This window comes from Serinus canaria, chromosome 13, assembly GCF_022539315.1.
Source record: "Serinus canaria isolate serCan28SL12 chromosome 13, serCan2020, whole genome shotgun sequence".
NCBI classification, from domain to species: Eukaryota; Metazoa; Chordata; class Aves; order Passeriformes; family Fringillidae; genus Serinus; species Serinus canaria.
In genome coordinates, this window is record NC_066327.1 from 8,712,125 (window position 1) to 8,732,920 (window position 20,796).

Below are 20,796 nucleotides of genomic sequence, written 5' to 3' on the forward strand. Positions count from 1 at the left end.
GGGAGGGGGACGCCGCGGGAGCCGAGGGCGCTTGCGCGGCGCCCGGGCGGGGCCGCGAGTGCGCTCTGAGGGGAGGGGGTGGGTGAGGGCGGTGAGCGCGCTCGCCCGACTGGGGTGCCTGTGCTTCGTCCTGATTTTCGTTCCCGGGTCTGCTCCCGGGCCCGTGGGGGCTAGCGCTCTCCTCATGGAGGGGTCCGTTTGAGGGGTGCGGCGCAGCCCTGCCCGGTCGCAGCCATGAGGCGCGAACCAGGGCACTGCCGTGAGGGGTGGCCGGCATGGCGGTGCCGACCCCTCCTGTGCCCGGCTCCTCGCGGGGCACAAGCTGGGCAGGGTCCTCGCCCGCTAAATGCCTGCTGCGGGTTCAAGAGACGATGTTTCTTTCCGGGGGCTTTGTGCGCCTCCGCCGTGTTTGTGGTTTTCCCTGCAATTAATGCATATAGGTATCCCCGAGGCGGGTGCCCGGGTCTTTGCAACGGCAGGACGAGGAGCACTCGCCGTAAACTAAACCACAAGTTCCACCTCCATACGAGAAAGAACTTTACGTTGTGCGTAGCAAAGCACTGGAACGGGCTGCCCAGGGAGGGCGCGGACTTTTCCTCTCTGGCGGCTTTCAGAACCCCCCTGCACACGTTCCTGTGTCATCTGCTCCAGGCGCCCCGGCCCTGGCCGATGGGTCGCACTGGGAGAGCTCCAGAGCTCCGACCCAGCCCGAACAATTCTGTGATGCTGAGGTCCCGAGCCCGGTTACTGTGTCTGTCAGAGAAGAGGGAAGGGGGGCTGCTTGCTGGTGTTGGGTACTTCGAAATAAAGCTTTTCAGTTCTAAATCATGGGCATTAAACACTACTTTAATTGTACCACCAGGTAGTGCTTAGGTTAAAAAGGCTGTGCTGGATTTCTTTAAAACAATTTATACTGAATGAGTTCGTGGAAGTCCAGACTTTATTATGACCTTTTTAGACAGGTAATGCATGAAGTGCAGTGTAAGTGTTCAGTAAAGGAAATTAGTGGTGGACCTTTCAGGAAACTTTAAGGAAGGTGGTATTTTTTTCAGGAAACTAGTGGTGACCTCAGCTACGTTATTGCACTCAGACACTTGCTACCTAAGGGAAAATATATCAGTAAGACACAGATAAGTTGCAATAAAAAAGAATGTAGGAAATATGCAAAACCAATTTCTAATGAATTATGTATTTTATTGCAATCTGCATCTTAAATTATAGAGGAAGATTTCCCCTAAATAGCTTACAAAAGGCATGAAATGATCAGTTTAATATTTTTTCACTTAAATGGGTCAAAATGTTGATAAAATATTGATTTGTTATTTTCAAGAAGGCACAATGACTTTTCCTCATTAATTTGTGTTAATTGTCTTGGTCATCACTTGCCTAATACAGAGTCTGACTTGTTAAATTCTTTGCCTACTATTGAAGGAAATTAAGAATTCCATAGTGAGCAAGGAGTAAGGAATGTTTTCTTTCATGGGTCAGTCTCGGTTTCTTGATGTCATACTCTCCTGCTAGACAAGTTGGTTTGAATTGCCTGACTTAGGTTTTGTTTATCTTCCAAAATAATTTTGCTGTTCTTACACATGTTCCCATCTGCAGATGACCTTAGTTTTGTTCTTAAAGTTGTAGAAAGAAAAGTACCATTCATTGAGAAGTGATAGGTTTCAAGAATTCACTCCGTAGCACATCTTCCCAAAATAGTCTTGAGCAAATATATGCAAAGGATATGAAACAATAACATCAACTCTTGTGTAATTTGCCAAGCCAAACTTCATTTTCTTTAATAACTGTTGACTTTCTGGCATAGTTACGTGTTTGAGGATCACACTGCAAACCATCTACATGAGCTGTGCTTTCCTCACACCTACCAGATAAAACATGGCAGGATTTCAGTTGCAGTTTTGTAGGCAAACAAGCCAAGTTAAGAGTTTCTTCCTGCTCGTGTGGATTGGACTGGACACCTCACAGATTAACAACCACTGCTGTCTTCAGAGCACTTGTGATGGTTCCCAAGCCCACCGTTGGTTCCCAGGAACACAGTGGTAAAGAAAGGAACACTTGTTTGAAAAGCCTCAGTAACAGCTCATTTTTAGACAAACTCCGCTTGGGAAGGGGTCGGTGATTCAGCACTCCCTGCTTACTGCTGAAAGCTGAAGCCATGCCAGTCACTATAGGAGAATTCAGGACTCTGCAGAGGAAATTCAGGATTCATTTAACTGTACACTCACAGAGAAGGGGAAAGCTTTGGTTTTCATCTCTATTCCAAGTATTAGCTCTGTATTTTATCCTCATACTTTTTTGAATTGTCTATATGTGGATCAGAAATTAGATCTCCTTCCTCTCTCTGACTTGGGAATGACAATCAATAGTTTAGAGAATCACAGTTGCTTTTCTCAGATATCTATCTGAGCCTTCAAAGGAGAATGTAACAATGAAAGGATACGTGCTGTGTTGCATAAATTGGGTGTTTGTCAGGGCTTCAGATAAACAGTAAGATTAAACTGTAACCTGTGAGATGGCAGTAATAAATGGTATTTAGAATGTGAATATCTGCCAGGCATGTGTGTGGTTTGTAGCTAAGGAGCTGTCTGGGTGAGGCTGCCCCAGTGAGTCAGGGGAATGAAGGCCACACTGCTGTGCTGACACCTGAGTCAGGGACCAGTGTGTCACATGTGTGGCATTCTGGAGAGAGGTGAACTGGTCAGGCTGACTGCACTTGTGTTTACACACATCCAGCTGTAGGTTATTCAGGTTAGCCTATAGTGCCAACTAATTCTGTACTAGTCTGAAATTAATCTCAAACTCATGGACAAGGGTGTCAGCAACTGCAATAATCTTACCAGTAACACCAACATTTCCATTGTACTATGAGACAGCAGTGTTTAAATGCAGATTTATGTAGATTTCTATCACACCGTCCAACTACACAACGTATTGTCAACTGAGCATTGTAGAGTAAGGAACACGTAAATTGGTTTCTTCACACTTGACTCTCTCTGAATTTTTTAGTGATTCTAAATTATCCATCAATGCATGTCCAAAATGTCTGTTGCTATGGTTTTTTAATTCTAAATGTAGAATTAAAGGGCTATGCAATACAATATAAAGACTATACTGTACAATTTAAAGGCTAAACAGTAGTGTAACAATGAGCTGCCACCTTTAGATGTAGGCCTGCCAACTTTGGTTAATACATGTATTTCTGCAAGCAAAGAATATAAACACTGGTACATTAGTGTGGAAGTCAACTGCCCCTATGAAGAAAGGGACTTCTGAACAAATATATTCAGAAGTACACATCATGTAGTCTCTTACATATTCAGATACTGGCCACTACTGGATAAAATATATGTTTTGTGTCTTAATAGTCCCATTAAATCAGATAAGCCTGTTATCTTAAGTAGAACCATTGCAAAAGACCGAAAGAAAAACAGAACACTTACATCAGATATTTGTTACATCATCACAAACAAATACTATTTCTGTGTATTTGACTAATTTCAGAGTCCAGATAGTACGTGACAAAATCAGTGACATCAACCACTATCAACAGTGGCCCACTCACTTCAATGGAATGGCTTCTGCAAAAGATAGAATCTCGTTATTAATCACATTATATACCACAAAACATGTTACTGAAATCTGCTAGTACATCACTCACCCTCATGTTGTAGATAAAGCAGAAACTGCAGTGTCTTACTGAAAGAAGAAATTACAGAGTAACCATGAAAATCACATTTTCAAATCACTATGGTTACAGATATTTCATAGTCAAGAGTCTTTTAAAAGCTAGGAATAGAGTGCTGATTCCTCAATGTTAGGGGCTTAATATTTTTGCAAATAATTTATGTGCTGCTCTCTCCCTGTGAGTGTGGCACTGAACTCTGTGTCCAGCCTGGCTGAGTAGGAGTACTGGGGCAGTGGGTTCACCCTTGTGCACCTGAGCACAGGGCCATGTTCCTCCTACCTATCATCTACCAGTTTTAATCTCTAGAATACTTGACAAACACCACCTCTGCCAGGACAAATACTGTCACTTTATCGCCAGATGGACAAATACATTATTTCAGCCCGATGAGGAAACAGATACTGAAATTAACTCACTTTCCAAACATGACAGAAGCATTCAGAATCGAGAGTAGAGACCCCAGTTCAATAGATACTTGGGCCCATCCTTAAATTCCTTCCTTTTAAACAGATAACATGAGCATCTGTGAAATGTCCTGCTAAGCTCATGCTGGGAGGCTTTAGGCTTGCTGATTGCTGGTGTAATGCTCTGATCAGCACAGCTTGTGTTATAAGTGCTTTCTTTGGAAAAACTCCTATTATTCAGTCCTTTCCATAAGCTATGTTTAAGTGCACAACAAATTATTAATACATACAAGAAGTTGTCATGGAGATAATGTGATCCCAAGTGCGTTTTTTGTAAGTGGCACAAACTTGGCACATCCCACATGCCTTGTATGGACAATTCCTACATAATGTTTCCTGTGTTAGATATGGGATAGATATATATCTTTGCTTTTTATGCCAACACCCAATGGAGAAACCACTGCTTCTGCCTTTCAGATGGCTGGCTTTAGGCATATGAAAAACGTAGGACCAGACGTAGTGTTTTTTAATCTGCAATATATTAAAAAGGGGCTGAACAACTAATTTCTGTGAAATCTCAAATACGATGCAACATCCAAATTATGGCTAAAACTTCACAGGGTGTGTTTTCTCTCCTCATCTTGGTCCACTGAATTATGCCAAAACGTAGTAATTAATCCAAAGGAAAGCAGCTGGCTAATGTAGCTGGGGAGGCTTCAGGGCCATAATGAGGATAGTTTTCCTTAGAATGAGACTGCTATCCTATTAAATGTCTATAAATTCCAGTGACATTTTGTTTAGGATTATCATAACAATTCTAATGTTTGACTTTGCCCTTGCAAAGTAGTTCACTGTGCCCTTCAGCCATTCTTACCTTTATTCTGCACCTCTTTTCTGGTAGTGGAGATTGTTGCACTTCAGCCTGGCAACCTCTGACTGTTGGAGCCATTCTGTACCTGTTTATTGGGGTGAATGAAGGAGACTCTCTGAGTATTATTGCTGTCGCTTCTTTTTTCTTCTTCCCTGATATTTATTCATCAGTTAATATTACATTACAGTTACTGTCATAATGACCTTGAGCTGGGTCAAGCAGTTTTTTGCAGCTACAGAAAAGATGCAAAAAAGAATTGCAGCAAGAAAACTTGAGTTATTGCTCCCTCACTTTACTGCCCAGTGACTGTGTGTTTCTTTCATAGCACTGCCTCTGCCTTTCAATGAAGGGGCATAAACTCAGCTGGGGAGTATCCATGACTGCTAGTGCACGTTAATATCATATCCATGTGGGTTTGGAGATGTCACAGGTGTCTTGTGTGACAAAACAGGTCCACTCTAACCTGTTAAGGATGGCTTGGCTAAACAGCTGCCTTGGCCTCCAGCTCAGCATCAGCTCTCAAGCCCAGTTCCAAGCAGTGCTGGCTGCTGCTTAAATGCTTCCTCTGAAGAGAGAGCCTGGGGAGAGAAACTTTCTTCTGAAATCTCTTTGTGTATGTGCTAAAGGACAAAGGAGAAGTTCACTGCACAGGCACACTTAGATCCTGATTTCACTTCACTGTGGTTAACAATTGGATTATTAGTAATAGCTAGTTATAAATAAGAGCCTGACCTTATTTTTAACCTAATACTGAATCAGATCTAATTGTAATAGGTGGGTTCACTGCTGTACTTTGCTCTTTAAATATTCTCATTCAGAATTTCAGTGCCTTCCATCTTAGGTATTAAAAATAGGTGGCAAGTTGGATAATTCTTATTGTTCCAAATCTCGTTTGCAGCCTTACATAACAGTGTTCTCACCAAAAAGTTTATTTTAAGTGTGGAGTGGAAGAATATGCTGTAGCAACCTGAAATTATTTGCAATACTGTAGCTGAGTTATACAGAATCTGGATAGAACTGTCTCTTCTTTTTTTTTGATGGGCCATTTTAATATAAATCAAAACAAAGATATTAATTAATATCAAATATGTAGACTGCCTGTGCTTTGGAATGACAAAGACCTGTGTTGTCAGTCACAAGCATCCTTAGGTAAATTGCCTAAGCAGAAACTGCTGGTAATTCCAACTCAATGACAGTCCAAATATTTGTGTGTGTAATAATAGTAAATATATAAACATGCAAAATGTAATAATAGTAAACTACTTGGAAAGAGAATAACTCCAAGTGGATAGAGCTGCACTTGAAAAACCTGAGCTTCCTCAACTCGATAAACCTGAGCTTTCTCATTAGTAACTCTGTGTTCATTTACACAGCACTGTTTCCATTTTTAGTAGCTAAGACCATTTATCCTTCCAGCCATGAGCTGTGTCACCTTTCCTCACCTTTCTGCATCATATCCATACGGTGTCTTAGATAGCACGAGTTCTAGCACCCTTATAGTGCAAGGATTTCATATTACCAGGGCTTCATACCTTCTCAATATTTCTCACAGGCAGTGCCTCTAAGCACTGACTGTTCCTGGTCCTTACAGCAGCCATCTGATTCCAGACCTCACCAAGCCACTCTTTTATACCACTTGTTCTTATTGCCTACAGGTCAATCTTACTGTCGATCTTAACAGTAAGATCAGGCCTGCTTCTACTCTTTAGTAATTGGTCCAGCTGCAACTCATTGGGGGATAAGATTACCTTCTATACCACCTTCATTTACCCATCCTGTATCCCCCTACATCCATCAAACATATGTGACTGGGAAGGATGAAAAATGTTGGGAAGAGGTAGTGATCAATCCTGAGAATATTAGATATCTCCCTTCGTCTGTAACAAGCTCCCCTCCCTGCTCTCCATGTGATCACAATAACAAAACCTGATTGATTCTATTTGAAATATAAATTTTATTTTTTCATCTTCTATTTCATTATATGCTGTGACCTCCCTCCTTGATCAACATCCTTTTCACATCAAAGCTAACATTTATTCTTCCTGATTACTGTTCTTCTCCTCTATTCCTTTTCCTGTACATAACTTTCTTTCTTCCCCCTTTTCAGCCTCACTGAATTGAATCAGCCAAATGATCCAATACCTCATAAGCTCTGAAAATATAATTTTAAACTGTTTTTTCTTCCTGGAGTTCTGCATAAGATAAATATAATGGAAAATAAAAAAAGATACTGTTATAAATTTGACTAATAAAAATCTCAGGTTTGGCAAAAGAATGAGAAATGGCCATGAAGAATGACACATTAATCTCACTGGTAAATGGTAGTGCCAAAATTCTTGGCATTTCAGCTGGCACTGGGAACTTACTAAGGGAGCACCTGGCATCCTTAGTGATGTATTATATCACCAGTTACCACTGCTGAGCTTTCACTGGCAAAGGAACATTCCCTATTAGCCCCATTGCCACATATTGCACTGCAGGTTGGTCATTCAGGTGTACTCACACCTGGCTCTTGGATGCCCAAAACAACCAATCCTAAAAGTTTGCAGGTAAAAAGCTGGGTTTGCACTGGGCTGCCCAAGTGCCCACTTGGCTTGAGCTGACTAACCATGACTCCCTCCCTGGCACTGAGGGCATGCAGAGCTCAGTCTCACTGTGCTCAAAGGCAGGAACCAGTACTAACCCTGCTGCTGGGACACACAGAGATTTACTCTCAGGTGTCCATATCTTGCACCTGTATAATGTTAATTTGCACACTTAACCACTGTGGTCTTCCTCCTCAGATTACAAACTGATTAATGAAGTTATGACTGTTTTTTTCACTGCTCCATAGTTAAATAATGTTATCAGATGTATTATTAGAGAGAAGAATTGGTTTTAGGAAACTGTCATTAACTTCAGCAATTATAACTTTTCAGTTCAACAGTGAATGCATCTGTATCAGGACTGAATGAGTGAGAGGCAGTCAGGGCCTGTCACAGCAGTGATTGATCTCAGCTGTGCAGAATGAGGGGGAGTTTCCAGCTTCACAAGGGAGGTTCCCCAGCACAGAATCACTGGGCTCATGCTGTGGGGCACTACCCAGCAAGTTTAATTCTGATTCAAATTTACTATCAAAAATAATCTTTAAAAAATCCATCTGAACCTCCTCAGAACATTTATTCCAGAAACATCACCTTTCAGACATCAGATGCAGTACAACTTATTCTCAACAGCACAGCAGTTAAATTGACCATTCTTGCAATGGAGCTGTCCCTATAAAAAGTCTCTCAATGTAACTTTTCATAAATGCCCCTCTCTGTCCTGATTATAGTTATACTTCCTTTAACAAGTCTTATCTATTATAGCAGAAAATCTTCACTGGCATAGCTCCTACAGCTCTATTTTTGACAGTGTCCAACTGAAGGCAGTCAGGAAATGTACCAAAATCTACCAAGAAACTCATATGTAATTAATATACCAAGCGAAAGAATTTCCAGAATAAAGGTGTGTGCATTACAGTAGCCTTGAGATAGGGCTGACTTCTTCTAAAACAAGTTCTTCTGGTTTTATGGGACTATTTATTGCACTTCTGTGTTAAAGAAAATAACTCCTGTTCTCACTCTGTACTATGAAACCAGTATAGCAGGAGGCACCATGAGCTGGTGAACAGATCAGGAGACAGGAGAGGATATCTCTTGTATCTGTTTAAAGATCTTCAAGGCCAATTCAACTCCCACTTTCTCTTCTGTGAAGTGTTACACCTACTATTAATTTTGCTAGTTACATGAGCAGATTTTCTAAACTGAAATACTCTCTCTTCAAAGTATTATGTATCTTAAAGAGAAAAGTCATATTAGGAAAACAAATTCATTATTACATCTTTGAAAAAGCTTCTGGGCAGTGTTACTGAATGCAAATACTTGAATTTTGTTAATCTATTTTAATGTTAATGCTTTATACATATAATCCAGAAGTAGTATATATAAACATTCCTTGTTGAGAGGGTAGACTCTCTAAAAAAAATACTGACAGAGGGTATGTGTAACATGGCTTTTCACTTATCCTGGGAGATTATGCAGTCTTCAATGCCTTGCAGATACAAAGGTAATTTCACTTAATCAGAAAAGTAGCTCTGTGTGAGATGTCAGAACCACAGCACTGGACAGTAAGATTTCGGGATGAGGGAGTGACTGAATGTATCCATCTGAAACTACTAATGCATATTTTTAAAGAAGGGGTGCTACTAGCAAAGTACAGCTTATTCTGAAGTGAGGCTGTGCATGTAGCAGATGCTGGTAGTCCCTGTGCATCCAAATCCCTTCTACTTTCCTTTTTTATCATGGGATTGTGAATTGTGCTTTTTTGGTTTTGTAATTAAAGGGTAGAACAGATGGAGAGAACTTGAAAAGCTGCATCCATTAATTTAATGTAGAGAATGTCTCCATGTTATAATTTAATATAATGGGATTTTACTTGACTCTACAGTCTAGTGCTTGGGAATGTTTACTATATGAGCAGCTTCACTGTTGAAAAGATTTCACTGAGTCATGCTATGACTCTCTGCCAAATACCAATCATATGACCAACCCAGCTACAAAAGGGTGTTCCTTCATGCCAGTACATTTCACAGGCCACCCTACATTGAACCTTTTTTTGGCTGTTCACCTGTGCATTTTATGTGGCAACAAAGGAGGACAATATAATCTGTCTGAGTAAGTTTAAAAATGAGTTTTTAAAAAGAGTATATACCAAGAAGCACAAGCCAGCTGGTCTAATATTAAGAATGGTGTAGCAAGTGGGGCTGGGTTTGGCAAGATTTCAGAAGCAGATTTAAGGCAGACAATCCAAACCAAACATTGATACTGGTAAAAAACAGTGAATATCTTGCCAGTTCCAGGAATCAAGATGCTACCCAGGAGATAACAAACAATTTTGAAAGTTCAGAGAACAAACTTCCTTATTTCTGTTGAAATAGGAGGGGGTTTGAAATGTTGAAATAGGAGGGGGTTTCTACAATTAAGACAGAAAAAGAAAATCCAAAAGTAGATGAATGAGTTTTATATGCAGCAGTGGACACTGCTAGATTTCTCTAAATCTCATAAAATATTTATACTTATACTGTAAATGTTTGAGTGAAACTTGCGTTAGCTGCACTTTGAGAAGTTTCTATTTTATTCCTGAAATGCTTTTTATCTATGGAAAGCTACAGCAAATGTCTTGCACTAGTGATTCTTTACTCAGCAAGCTCCAGCTGTAGATACATAATAGCCGTCTCCCACACAGCTCACCATGGCTAGCAATCAATACATTGTCTCCTGCTTACAAAGGCTACTCCTCTGATAATCAGTCACTAGGATAGGGATGAAATCATCAGGGAAAATAGTACTGGAAAGAACACAAAGGCTCACAATGAGCTCAAGTGTCTCTGCTGCAACCCTTAACTCCAACTAAAATATCCTACAGATTAACTTGCCTGGGTGACTACTGAGTAAGGAAGTTAAAGAGATGAGCACACATAGCACAGAAAGTTTAAATTACATTTCCCAGCAGTGTGATCTGTGAAATCACTGTTGGGCTGCGTGGGAATAATTGAGAGGTCACAAGGGATTATATGAGCATTTATGTTTCATGCTGGCATAAGTGTGCTCAGCTCCAGTGATATCAACCAAATTGTTTCCATCTTCAGTAATGCTGCATTTGCCCCTAGGCCTTGAAAGAATAATATGTTTATTAACTGTGCATTTTATCTGTCACCAAGATCTCAGGTTTTCAAATTTTCTGTGTTCAACCACTGAATGTACTGAAGCTTCTCTGCCTGGTGCAAGGAAATGAAAAACAGGATGGTTAATGGTTTCAGAACAGAACACACCTCACCTCCCTCAGAACAAAGCAGAGAATTGCTTTAAATGGCAGCAGGCTTTTCCAGGGAACCTGATACGTGGTGCTCAAATCTTCACCTACCACTGGATGAGATGTGTCTTTCCCTTTTCCCTGCTTTCCTTTGTCTTCCCTATACTTCTGTAGCTCTCACTTGAGGAATGGTTCTTGCTCTGGCTCATTCTCACTTCCCTACTTTTACTATAACCTCATCCTTCCTCCGCTTGAAAAGGACTTCTGGTTTGGAGAAATATTCACACCATTTAAGCAAACCCATGGTTTTAGTGAGCAGTCTCTCCTTTGGCCTCACTTTGGTGCTCTTCAAACTGCAGCAGAACACATTCCATGAGATAATTAGCAGCTGTATTCAAGGGACTCCAGGGGAGACACGAGTTCTGAATTTTGAGAGGGTGTTTGTATATCTGATGTAATTTTGTCTCATCACAGGCTGCATAAGCTCCCTGTGCAACAGAACAAAGGACAGAATTAACCAATGAGTCCAAAAAACTTACACAAGGAAAATAACTATTTTCTTCCCAACAGCTGTTACAGCTTTTTCCCTGTTGGATCTCTCTGTAACACCCCAAACCAACTAGAAAGGAAATGTTAGAAAACCTCCAAAATAATGCTTGGTGCAGATAAGATAAGGTGCTCTTTGCCTGACACATTCAAAGAAAATCAGGTTTTTCACTTGGAAAATACATTTTTGCAGTCAAGCAACTGTGATGTTTTTCTTAAACATTTACCCCTATACACAATAAAATACTTAATAATTGTATTATGAGCTCCTTTGCAGAAAATAATTAAACCCAAATAGGAACTTGTGGCAAAGAGCAGAGCTGCCAGAGCTGCATGGGGGTGTGACTGTGCTAAAGGCTCTTGCACAGCCCTCAGTGACTCTGATCTGGATGTGCCCTCACAGAATCACTGAATGCAGCAAATATTTCTGCATAGGTAATTATTTCCACTTTACTCACAAAATTCCCTTTCCCCCCTCAGTTTTCTTCCAGCAAAGAGGTTCCTGCTTGTGTTAGGATTTCCTCTTTCCATGGTGTCCTATTTGCTAACTCTGCAGAGTGCTGGGAGGCATACAGTGTACAGGAAAGTATTTCTAATTTCCCAGGGCCAAAGCGTTTAACAGCAGAGATTAGCTGATTATCTGGTCTTTTCTCACCACCCTTCTAAAACCTGATAATTACTTATATCTGAACACAATGAGCACATTTCTAAAATAATTCAGATACTGGTATTTTGTATGAAAAGCATCATATTTTATTGCCAACTCTAGAATAGCATTTTCCATCAGTAGTTCTCAATGGGCTTTGTAAAGTCAATACCACCTCAGAGGTGAGGAATCAGTGTTCAGCAATGAGATAATTTACCCCAAACCATCTCAGCCAACAGCACAACAAGGAAGCAACATGATCCAGACAGTCAGGCTGGCATCAGATCCAGCTGGTCATTTAAAATGGAAAAGATGTTATTATTTATTTTTGGAGGATTTGCTAGCTCAGCTTCCCTTTCATATCTTTTTTTCAGTCTCATAGAAACTGTTTTTCTTTCTGGGATCTTTAAGGTATGTTCTTCCTTTTTCTGAGCTGAGATCCTGTGAATGAAATCTTTTTCTAACTCTAACCCCAATCCCATGGAAGCTTTTTCTGGATTTGGTGACATTAAGCCCCCAGTTCCCTACTTACCCCAGGTCCTCAAAATTAATTTTTAGATAGGATTATGCAGGAAGATGCATTAGGAGAGAAAGAGCATTTAAAAATAGCCTAGTATCTAAATCTGGATGTAATCTCCTCTAATTCTCCCAGTATCTGAGCACAGGCCATGGGGCTGTACCAGCCTGCTGTTGGTAAATTCAAGCCACGTGCAGGATATACACTTCACAAATAGTAACAGCTGGAAGCAAATCACAAGCCAGGGAGCAAAGAGGAAAGGGCAGCACTATCCTAGTGCTGATGTTTAATCAACAATGCAAGAAGAAAGAGGAAGAAATTAAGATGCACCAAAATTGTCCTAATTTTCATGGTCTGACTTTTAATTGCCATGACACCTGCAAAACTGTTAATATTTCAAAATTTTACATTGTAACGGCTGAATTTAAGTAGTTATTGTGTTTTAAAGTCACAAAATAAAATAAGTATTTGTTTTAAACTTATACATAACAACAGGGCTCTTTAGTTTTTAACCTTATTTTTTTTTAACATTCCAGACTTTTCATGGCTTTTTACTATGTCCTACTATCCAGCTTAGGTTGCTTGTACTTTTTTTTCCAAGCAATATCAGTGACCACTTGGAAAATGCAACAGGGGAAAGCTAATGAAAAACTTTAAATATGTGACAATAAATAGGAAAATTGATAGCAAGAGGAAATGGAATTTGCGTCCTAATTCCTGTGATAAACAAAGACTTCTAGACTTCAAAACTCATTAACTCTTCCAGTTTCCTTATTGCATGAGCTTTGCTGCTCAGCAAGATTCTTTAAATATTTTACAGACACCTTGTAATACCAGATAACATCATGGTCAAACAGAAACTGCTTTCCCTCAAAAACACAGGGTGGACCAGAGAGCCCCTACAACACACAGAGTCTCAATAACACATTTCCAGTACAACCAAACTCCTTCCAGTTTCAGTTAAACATGTGGAACAGCAGTTTAACACATCTCCAGTCAGTATTTTCCTAGTTCCAGTTTCTTTTACTGCCTCTGCAGGTAGGCTATGCTCGGTTACAATCTTGGATCATGCTGTGACTGGGCTGTTAATGTGTAACTGCTCCTCTTGCTCCAGGTCCACCATGTGACTCAGGGCTGGTAACAGAAAACATGAAGATAACTATGAAATACTTACTGATTTTCTGTTAGCTTTTTTGTTTGTTTGCAATTTATGTTTTCCAAGTAGATCTTCCTCCCAGAAATGCATGTTTGCATGCTTTGCCTACTCTTACATTATTGTGCCAATTACTCATGTGTTTTCTGTGTGTACTGATCCCTGTAGCATGCCGTTAATTCATGGTGCACTCACTTATTTTAGGCATGGATATTGGAGAAACACAATTAAAACAAGACTGCAGTATCATAGCTATGCAATTACTTTTTGTTTTCTTTTTTTTTTTTCTTTAGACACTGAATGGGCCAAAGTCACTGTTGGTGTTTCAGTTTGAAAAGCCAAAGCTGTGGTTCCATGTCCTGGGTGAAGCTGCCTCCCTTTTCACTGTGTCCCTCCCCAGGCCACAGTCTCAGTGGTGCCACAGCATCTCCATGAGATTTCTTGCAGGAAAAGGATCCCAGCTCAAAATACCCATCTTTGGTCAGGTTATTTTAATCCAGATCAGGTCCTTGACCGGGTTCACCACACGACCCCACATGAATTACTCCAGCACAGCCCAGGGAAAGATGTGGGACTGGGGAGGAACAACGTGACTGCAGGCAGAGCTGCTGCCAAGAGAAACATTGATCAAGCTGTACCAAGTATTTGTTTAGAAATAAATTTGAAATACAGTTTCAGAATACTTGCAAATGAAATGTGTTTAGTTGTTGGGATAAAAGGCTACAGGCAAAGCTAAATCTGCTCCCTAATTATACAGAATAAACAGATACAGAATTAGACTACAGGGTCTAAATAGGTAATTTCACTGTTCATATTTAAATATCAGCTATTTAACAACAAAAGATATTAAATAAATATTTTTGATTACTCATGTCTGTCACCCTGCTCACCAAACCACAGCTCATAATCAGGACTTAGTACTGAAGAGGCTTCCTGGGCAATGCTGGACCCCTAATTCAAACATGTCCTCACCTCACTATAAAACTACACCAAAACCAGTTTCTGGCTAAAATGTCCTGCCTCACTTTTTCACATTAGCTTTATTTTTATTAATGATGCTGGGACTGGAACACTTCAGAAAGAGAGGTAGTTGAGAAATCATACCCTGTAAAAATTTGTTGTTTAAAGATTAGCATGTAAGAAAATACCTTTTGTTCAAACTATACTGAATGTTTTTCATCTGGCAACTGTTTTCCCTTTAAATAATAAAACATTAAAACCTGAACTAAAAATAATCCTGTTGACTGTTCCAGTTCAGGAAATTTCTATGAGCCAAGTTTTGCTGGTTTTTTTTAGTGGCTGTTATTCCAAGTTAAGTCAGCTCAGCAACTGCTGACTCCACAATCTCAACTGCTTTCATACAACCTTCATTTACTTTCTTTTATTTTTGGAAACTATGACAAAACATCAGCTAGAACACTCAGTACAGCATTTTCTCAACATATCTGGAATAAAACAGCAGAGGATCGTCCACAAGAGAAATATTCCATAAAAATGCACAGCCCCCTAAAGGATATCTCATATCATATATAGGATATATCATATCATATATCATAAAGGACCTGCAAAGTCCTTTAAAAAGTGAAGATGTTTCTCATGTTGTTGTTTAAAATCACCAGTAGGTTGTAATTACAATAACAATTTTATGCAGCAATAAATATTTTAAGAAGAGCAGTTCTCGCCTTCTCAAATCCTGCACCATTATGACAGGCATTAAAATCAGCATTTCTCATCTTTCAGCAGCTCTGCATCTCTGCTGTTACTCTGTGCTTTGAAGGGGAATTTGATTTTGTTTCTTGTGAGAAGTTGGCTTTCAGGGCTGGTAAGAATCTGATAGCAAATGGTGATTTTTAAAATTACATGAAATAACATTTTCTCTTAAACCATATGCCAGCATCTAAAGTCAATTTTTTATTAAACAACTCAGAGCATCAAATCCCTTGTGAGTAATTGCAAGGATAACGGCAATTGTGCGCATTAGAAAGGGAGCTGGTTAGCAAAGGACACAACCAAAACTTTTCCTTTGCAGCAAAAATCCCGATGCTATGTCTGTAAGAGACAAACACACTCGTGTTTACAGCTCCCCTGGGATTTCCCGAGGGGAAGGCACTTGTTGGGTGTCCTCGCTGGAAGGGAGCGAGCGCTGGCCCGCTCCGCAGCCCCGGCTGATGGAAGCGATCCCCTGTACCCCCCGTTACAGGGGCTCCACAGCCCGAGGCTGATGGAAGCGATCCCCCCGTTACAGGGGGTCCACAGCCCGGGGCTGTGATGGAAGCGATCCCCGCGTTACAGGGGCTCCACAGCCCGGGGCTGATGGAAGCGATCCCCCCGTTACAGGGGCTCCACAGCCCGAGGCTGATGGAAGCGATCCCCCCGTTACAGGGGCTCCACAGCCCGGGGCTGATGGAAGCGATCCCCGTTTTACAGGGGCTCCACAGCCCGAGGCTGATGGAAGCGATCCCCCCGTTACAGGGGCTCCACAGCCCGGGGCTGTGATGGAAGCGATCCCCGGGTTACAGGGGCTCCACAGCCCGGGGCTGTGATGGAAGCGATCCCCGGGTTACAGGGGCTCCACAGCCCGGGGCTGTGATGGAAGCGATCCCCCGTTACAGGGGCTCCACAGCCCGGGGCTGATGGAAGCGATCCCCCCGTTACAGGGGCTCCACAGCCCGGGGCTGATGGAAGCGATCCCCGCGTTACAGGGGCTCCACAGCCCGGGGCTGATGGAAGCGATCCCCGCGTTACAGAGGCTCCACAGCCCGGGGCTGATGGAAGCGATTTCCCGCTTTCGGAGGGTACACAAGGCGCTGATGGAAGCGATCCCGCTGTGGTGGCTCAAGAGGGGCTGATGGAAGCGATCCCGTTACAGGGCTCCACAGCCCGGGGCTGATGGAAGCGATCCCCGCGTTACAGGGGCTCCACAGCCCGGGGCTGATGGAAGCGATCCCCCCGTTTACAGGGCCTCCACAGACGGGACTGCATGGAAGCGATCCCCGTGTTTAAAGGGTCCACAGCCCGGGGGCTGATGGGAAAGCGTTCCGCCTTTCAGAGCTCCACAGCCGGGTGATGGAAGCGATTCCCGGGTTACAGGGGCTCCACAGCCCGGGGCTGATGGAAGCGATCCCCGCCTTTCGGAGGCTCCACAGCCCGGGGCTGATGGAAGCGATCCCCGCCTTTCGGAGGCTCCACAGCCCGGAGCTGATGGAAGCGATCCCCGCCTTTCGGAGGCTCCACAGCCACACCTGCTGGCTCGGCGGGCTCGGCACAGCACGCCTGAAACCCAGGAATTTTTAGGGAAATCGCTCCATAGCAATGCTTAACGCTGTGTCACACCGTGGTGCCCTCTCATGGTATCAGGAAAATGGTCAACATTTGAAAATAGTCTTATGCCAAGTGCTGTCTGGAGGTTCTTGTAAAAACTTCTTTGTGGCCAAGCCAAGCATTCAACAAGCTAAAACCAGAAATTATATTTACTAAGCTCCAACAATCTGTTGGTGCTTCTTTGTATATTAAAAGGTGACTGCATGGTATCTGCTATTCGACTGGAGAGTTTGCTTTATTCACCCTTTATCTGGTGGCAACAAAATGGGGATTTTTCTGTGATTTCTTCACTCTGCAAAAGGCCAAATCTGGTGATTTTCCATCATACAGTTATGCCTTTTGAGGAGCAGGCTCAGAAAAGTGAAGACTTGACCACTGTCCTTGAGTCTACTCTTGTGTAGGAGAACATAATAATCAATGTTTTGTGAAAGTTCTTATAGAACTTTTGAGAAATACAGGCTTTAGGGGATCTTTTGGGACATTCTGGGGCTCCTCTGAATCTCTCTCCTTTACTGCACACCCACACACAAACCAAGGACAATTTGTTCTCCAGAAGCAGTTTACCAATGTCTCCATAGTTATGGAGTGATATCTGTTAATATCATTAGATAATCCATAAATTAATATCATCAGATTATTAAGAGTCTTCTCATCTAGTGCTATTCAGTGTCTGTTCTCTACTTAAATTATCTAATTTTTTTTGTCATTGCACCTACTTCAGTAACATCTGAGATGTCTGTGCCTTATTCTGTGGCTGTGTAACCTAGTTCACAGTTTTTGGCTCATCATTTTGAATAGGCACAGTGGGTGGGTGGAAGGTGAGTTATTATTTTAGCTCCTAGTTCTAGGGTAGGTAAGGGCCCAAGAGTTTTATCTAAATTATAGTGGAGAAATTATTCCCTCTAGGAGGACTCTGCTGGCTGAGGACTGTCCCAAAATACTCTTCTAATTTTCTAGATAGAGGTTATGAATGGACTGTCAGGCAGCTGAGGCTGTTTCACCTCTCTTTAGCTAGTCCTTGTGTCTTTATTTCCAAATTGCATTTACATGTACTACCCTACCCTTTATGTTTCTGTGAATGTGAGTCACACTCATGACCAGAGCTTGAAGTTCTTAGAGTCGTGCAGTTTTTCAGCATGGAGTAGGAAATTAGACACATAAGATCATCAACTTAAAACTTCTGGGCAGCCAGGAAAATGCAGCATCTCTGACTACAGATTCTCCAGCCAATGTGCAGGATCTTCTCCAAGTGTGTCAGAAGACACAACGAGTTTTCAGCCCAGCTCAGATGGGTTCAGACTCCCTGCCAGCAGTGTTTCCAGAGCTAATTTTACCTTATCCACCTCCATACATTCCTTTTCTGCATACCTGAGGGATATTGCCCAACTTTAAGTCAGTCTAGAGCTTCTTAAACTAAAGGGTCCACGTGCGAAAGGTAGGATCCCTATCTCCCATAAACAGTTTGGAACATCTGATTAAACAGTTTAATTATTACCTAATTTGAGTCATATAAAGAATTTTCTGAGAACCTCTGCTTCTCTTCCTTGGCTGTTTGGATGAAAAACTGATGCTTCCAACATAAACAAATAAATCTGATGTCTGAAATGGATGGAATAATACCCCTCTAAAGCTGGAGGAAGAGACCAACTTCCTGCATCATGTCCTCATTCTGAAATAACATCCTCCATTTCAATTTAGCTTCCAGCTACCACAGCTGTATGGTGGTGGCCACTTCTGAAGGGGGGCACTTTATAATCCCTTTATGCTGTCTCTGTGGGATTCATCTTACATGGAAAAGAAAAGAAACCCAAATAAGCATACTAAGAGAAAATAAAATGAATCCTCCTGAAAGCTCTAAATGTTTGTGAAGGATTTTGAAGGGTTACAAAGACTTCTGGGGAATCTAAGTAGCCTAATGGATAAATTGCTTTCCCTTCTCTCCAAAGCTCCATTTAATTTTAAGTGTTAAACTTAGTTGTTTTAACTCAATACCTTCTGAAAATGTATCTGTAACACTAAGTCAATCCATCATCAACAAAATCAATGACTGGAGATTTTAACACACATCTCTATCAGAGATTTGGATGACAGAACAAGAGAGAGGAGTAACCCCTTCTGTAATTGAGCCATGGGAGGAAAACTTGGCCTCTGGTCTTTCCTTTTCCCTGTCCCCTAGAAATGAATGAGGTCCTTCATTCCTCTGCAGCAATTGCATTTTCAATTGCAATAGAAAGAATGAGTCAGAAGAGCCTGCTGCTGGTGAAAGCTCCACTGGGCTGTCTTCAACAGAGTGCTTCATCCTTTTTGTTTGAGTTTTCACGGTGTTAATCGGTTATTAAAAATGTCTCCTATCACCACAAGCATTCTGGATTTGTAAAAAAGCTTTTTGCTTGTCATTTATTCTAAGACTTAATGAACAAGCTCTCTTTGTGGAAGAAGACATTTTAGGTATGCTCTTAAAAATGAAATAGAGCAAGGTAGTAAAAAAGAAAATGCATCTCAATTAGATTATTCTTCCTCCATCTGTTCTCTCAGATCTTTATATGGCAGGAAATTGCCTATTGGATTTTTGATTTTGCTTAATGGAAATGGCAAAATTTAAATCCATTCCCATTCCCACTGACATCAGAGGAAACAAAATTCAGTGTTTGAACACAACACTTTTTTTTTTTTTAACCATTAGTGCCTGCAACTGCATCTCAGTGAATATAGTAATTATAACATCAGTGAATTTAAATTAAATGAAATACTTAGAAAACCGTGGACTGGCACTTACACTTCTGAATCTCCTTGGCATTTCTGAAAATCCCAACTTCTCTAATTAGCAGTTTCTGATATGCCACGTTCTTCCTGTGTGGACAACCCAATTAAACCCTGTGACCTCCCCATATGACTTTGGGACAACAGACTGTAACTGGATGGGATTTCTAATAGGAAGTGGGGTTTCTAATAGGAAATAGCATTTCAAGTAAAGCAGTGAGCTGGTGAAACCTTTTCTTTGCATTTTTTAGGATGCTGGACTTCAGAAGTACCATCCTTGAAAATCCTGGTCTCCATAAAAACCTCCAAGTTTTTTTGGAAGTATCCAGCTGCTTGACAAACAGGACATTATGAACAGACAATAAATCAGCTGGTTAAAAGAGATATAAAGATTGTATACAATATTCTTTTTGTGTAACTGTGTGAGGATTGGTAAAATACATTCCAAATCTCTCATCAAAAAGCCTACTGTCTTCAAAACTGAAATGAATCCAAATATCCAATACTGCTGTGCTCCTCCCTGTGCTTTCTCTCAGAGAAGAATCCTTCCCACTGACTCATTCTGCTCTATAAACTGGATCTGAGGTTTGAGACTAAGGGAATTATCCTGGGTCCATGTTTACAGTTTAGCACAGCCAGAATAACTGCTGCAGGGTACTGTTGATATAATTATTACTAATAATTTTAATAATAATCAATATCTAAAGCATAGAGATTGAGACCATGACTTACCACAGGAGTTCTCTCTCCTCTCCACAATTCCAAACCTCTACAGAATTCCATAATAGTAGGTGGATAATAACAGAATTTTATGCAGCATAAAGTCTTTAGTGGAAATTAAGTACACACTTGGAAAAACTTCCAAGTTACCTCCTTGTTAACCGTGTGTGCTATGTCTCCAAAGTTCCATATTGTCGCTTCCTCACTTTTCCAGCCTTTTCTCTTGCATTGCTCCATAGAGAGCCCTTGACACTGATCATCCAGGGGCTCAGTGCCAGCCCTGATGGACCTTTTTGATATGGACAATATGGAAAAGCATCTGCAGGGCAAAC

At 41.3% G+C, this 20,796-nt stretch overlaps 1 long non-coding RNA gene across 1 annotated transcript; it reads right to left on the bottom strand.

Moving 5' to 3' along the window:
- Positions 1-95: 95 nt before the first annotated feature.
- Positions 96-20,796, bottom strand: LOC108962251 (uncharacterized). Its single transcript, XR_001990764.3, has 5 exons — positions 20,477-20,796; positions 4,973-5,054; positions 3,668-3,705; positions 3,450-3,587; positions 96-2,194 (listed from the first exon to the last, which is right to left on the bottom strand). It is a non-coding gene; the product is annotated as an uncharacterized LOC108962251 (long non-coding RNA).